The sequence below is a fragment of the Zerene cesonia genome, chromosome 28, assembly GCF_012273895.1.
Source record: "Zerene cesonia ecotype Mississippi chromosome 28, Zerene_cesonia_1.1, whole genome shotgun sequence".
Taxonomy (NCBI): Eukaryota; Metazoa; Arthropoda; class Insecta; order Lepidoptera; family Pieridae; genus Zerene; species Zerene cesonia.
In genome coordinates this window covers 910,352-914,880 of record NC_052129.1, presented here as the reverse complement: position 1 = coordinate 914,880, position 4,529 = coordinate 910,352, and the positions used below count along the sequence as shown (strand labels likewise).

Below are 4,529 nucleotides of genomic sequence, written 5' to 3'. Positions count from 1 at the left end.
GAAGATGGTTTACAACTTTCTAACACCTGGGATCCTGTTATTAAGAACTTAAAACCCCATGTCAAACATACCAAAAGAGAAGACACTATCAGCGAATACTGCCAACATCCAGAAAAATACTCCACATACCAACTGCGGAGAAATAGGTGGAGGTAGTTCACAAACAATTTTTGTATGACCTTCAAGACATATAACATCTCAGTCTCCCCGTGACCACGCTCGCTGTAAAGTGTTCGAAACGTCGGGTTAATAATATAATGAATAAATCGCGTTTAAAATCCGTTGAAAAGTTTTTAATTTCTAAATAAGTACTTATAACTCTTTCCCATAAGAACTACTGAACCGATTTGACTGAAATTTCGCAAACAGATTATGTGGAACTTGAAATAATTACTAACATAGGCTTCTGTAATATCTCGTTAATGCTAGTATTCTGATAAAGTTTTTAATAGTGTAGATTCAAAAAATACTATTATTTTAAATACACTCCCAAAGTTAATTTCCTTATATTTTGGTTTCGTTAATGATAATTTAATGTAAATAAAGACCTTGAGACAAAAAATATATAAGTAATTATAAACTGTATTTGCATAAATATCTTCATAACATTTATACAATTGCTAATGATTAAATTTAAATTATTTTGGTTTAAATAAATAGTATATTTTATATTATGTTTGATTTCAATAAAACAATACACTAAATATAAAAAGATAGATTGAAACAATAATTTAATTACGAAATTTTATTACGACATAAAAATTTCATAATTTCAAGATTTTTTCATAATTATCTTCAAAACAATTAGGTAAATACGTTTCGTTTTAAAGAGAATATTCTAATCGTATTTATGTATTTAAATGTTTTATGAAAAACTACTTCTTTGCTAAAAACATATTTGTTATTATCATATTTTATAATCAATTTTGTAACCTTAGTTTTTTGTGATTTTAGACTTTTAATTTGATACATTACTTAGATATATATGGGAGAGGAATTGATATCTTAAACACAGGTTTCTTTGCAATCTAGCAAAGATATCTTGAAGCACTGTTTGTTACAAACTAACTAGCTGCACGTCCCGGCTCCGCCCGAGTAGTCATATATCGTAATTATAATAAACTATCCTATACAGTTGGATCGAACAGCACATAGTTTGTATTTGATTAAAATCGGTTAAGTAGTTTAGGAGTCCATCACGGACAAACAATGTGACACGTAATATATATTAAGATTATATTGCTAGCAAATAAATCAAATACTTTATTCACGCTCTAAGGTATAGTATTTGATTGAATAAACTTACGAAAGAAATGAACGAGTAGCTAGCAAATATTGTATAAATTTTATTGCATGCTGTCAATGAAACTTTAATACAAAATTTTCTTTTCTATTGAGGTGAACAAAATTGTGTAAATAGATTATGTAAAAGATCACTAATATGTAACATTATTTTTAAAACCTAGTATAACTTATAACAATAAAGCGTGAAGCCGTCGGCAATGCTCAGTTTAATGCCTTTTATGTTCTAGCAAGTTCTGGAAAATTCTATTTTCATGGAGGTATAAATTATCCTACCTTATTTTAATTTTAGTATGAGCATTATTAATTTTTTAATATAAGGAAAGTTTAATTAAATTGTAATATTAATTAATACTGAAATAACTATTTATATTATTCAAAAGTTTCATTCAATAACATAACAAATTTTTAAATAAAACTATTTGAATATGACTATTTAAACGTTACATTAAAACTATATGAAAATGATTATAAATGAAATAAATATGTTCAGGTCGGAAATATAGCAAAACCCTTGTTTTCCGGCATTCAATATTTAATGAGAATATTACTGGAAGTGTAAATTTAAAACATTATGGTCTTATTAGAATATCATACCAAATACAAGTAGTTTTGTTACGTCATTGTGCTATTTAAATTATTACAAATTTTGGTACTGTTTGCGTAATTATCCCCTCTTTTTATTTAGTTATGAATTTAAAATATTTTCAATTTTTAATTTGCACAAATTCATTAAGTTAATGATAAAATATACTAATTTAATTACAATTTTGCAATGTGCTTATTACATACATATATACATATCTTAATAATTTATATATAGAGTTTCCACTCCTTGCAGGAAATAGTCTCTCTGGTATTGCATTATAAATTCAATAAAACCTCAAACCTTAAAAAATCATGGCCAAAGCACAGTCACGATAACAATACCTTAAATTACGCTCAGATTAACGTAACGAAATGAAAATATTTCATAACAACTTCGGTACAAGTGAATAAACTATTTATCCAACTTACATGACTTTTATAAATTTCACGTTTTCAGTGACCAAGACGCCCGTACAAAAGACTTAAACGACAATGCACTTTATCGTTTCCAATTTAAAATTTAATTTCCTATCAAACCAGCGGATCCAATTGGATTCCTATACGACGCACGCCTCGCACAATTCAATAAACTAACATAAAACATACCTCTGTACAGCGAAAACACACAAATAATTTAACACAAGCACACACACACACACTGAGTTGTTCTGGCGCGCACGTCTGTGTTGCGCGACGGTTGGAACGTAAATGCGACTGAGTGGAACAATAACCACTCCTGCGCATCACGCACACAGACACAACTTATATAAACCTTAACGGAAAACGATCATTAGGCAGCTTCATGATGACAGTTTTTGGTTAGGGATAGTCTTCAAGGGGAAAATTAATTGGATCTTCAGATTTCTGTTTATTGTGGTTTGATTTATAGTATTTTCGAGACATATTATACGACACAATGTTAACATTTAATAATAAAAATAATGTAATGATATGTAAATATTATTTATATTGTGTTTGTATTTGATAATAATGAAATTGCATACATAATTATCTACGTAATATCCATGCGTTTTAATGACATTAAATTAATTAAATACCAATTCTGGAGAAGGCCCGTTTCCTTTTCCTCGCGTTTCCTGGTCCATTCCTTCTTTCCAGTCATTCTGTCCTTTCCTTAGGCATCCCTTAAAAACGGGCAGCGCCTTTGTAAATATTCATGGGCAATGGTGATCACTTATCAGGCAAAACACCAGCTCAGTTGCCCGGTATGACTTCAAATTAAATTAAAGTGCTATACCTAATACAAATATGCTTGATAAGTGAAATATTATACTTGTTTCTATTTTAAAGTTGTTTTAAAGTTGCTTCTGGAAAAGTATGTTAGCTACTGAAATACGCTATGAATTTGAAATGTCCGCTGTTTCGGTTCTCCAAATATTATTAAAATATCCATAACAAGTTATAAACTATAATCGATTTGCTAATTAAAATAATTATCAACATTTCTTTCCTTATTGTTTCTATATGGACTATCTTAAACCCATTTCTGTAAATGGATTCATGATGAAAACTGATCTATGATTAGAAATTGACGATTTTGAAAATAAGATTTAATATTATAACACAACTAGCCATCCGCCCGCGGCCACGCCCGCGTAGTCGCAGGAAACTTAGACCCGGGGTTTTTCTCGCATGTTCCCGTTCCCGTGGGATTTCCGGGATAAAAACTACCCTATGTCCGTCTCCTGGGTCCAAGCTACCTCTGTACAAATTTTCAGACAGTTGGTTAATCCGTTCTTCAGTTCTAAATAGTGTTAGTTCAGTTATAAATAGTGTGTGTAGTGTGTTCAGTTATAATGTTACATTAGTTATAAATAGTGTAACTAACACCACTTTCTTTTATATATATAGATTTATAGTTATGTAACTGAATATTATATATTTTATAGGAATTTTCATCTTGGTAGAAACTACTTTCCGAATCTGTAGTAGTTTAAACTAAATATCAAACACAGACTATATTAGTATGAATAAAATATTAATGATTTAAGATTTTGAAAAAGACAAAACAAATTTGTCAATTTACGGTTATAAGCATAGACTATTCCATAAATAGTATTTGAAATAGTTTTAGATAAAAACAAATACAGAAACTCTTGTAATAGAGTTAAATACAGATTTTTATTTAACAACTTCGATATTTATTAGACTTGTGAAATTTGCCATTTCTTTCTTTAATTTATAGTTATGTAGCATTCATACGCTTTGCTTTATGAATGAGAAATAAATTAGATTTTACATTCATTAAAAAATTCTGAAATTCCTTGACTATAATATAATTTAATAATTAATTAATATGAGACTTAACACAAAGACGTAGTACCACCATCATTTTATACAAATTATAAGTGAATAGGCTCTACCTAGAGAGGCATGTCCATTCATAGACCGCATCTCTACTTACCATCTGGTGGGATTATAGTAAAATGCCTGGCTATCCAATGAAAAAAATGTTATACATACTAGCTGTTCGCCACGGCTTCTCCCGTGATACATATGCCTATGTCACTCAGGGAACCCTATAGCCTATAAGATCCAAACATCTGTCTGAAGATCAAAAGCCCCTTGTGGGTCATGGGGCATTTTACATATTATGTTCCACTGATCTGGTTATTTGC

At 29.7% G+C, this 4,529-nt stretch overlaps 1 protein-coding gene across 4 annotated transcripts in view; it reads right to left on the bottom strand.

Moving 5' to 3' along the window:
• The window catches only part of LOC119837593 (paired box protein Pax-5), an 87,775-nt gene extending 85,150 nt beyond the window's left edge, over positions 1-2,625 (bottom strand). For all 4 annotated transcript variants that reach the window (XM_038363241.1, XM_038363243.1, XM_038363244.1 and 1 more), the window contains exon 1: positions 2,497-2,625. The gene's annotated coding sequence lies outside the window, so the exon portion shown is untranslated. The remainder of the gene's footprint in view (positions 1-2,496) is intronic.
• Between the last annotated feature and the right edge of the window lie 1,904 nt (positions 2,626-4,529).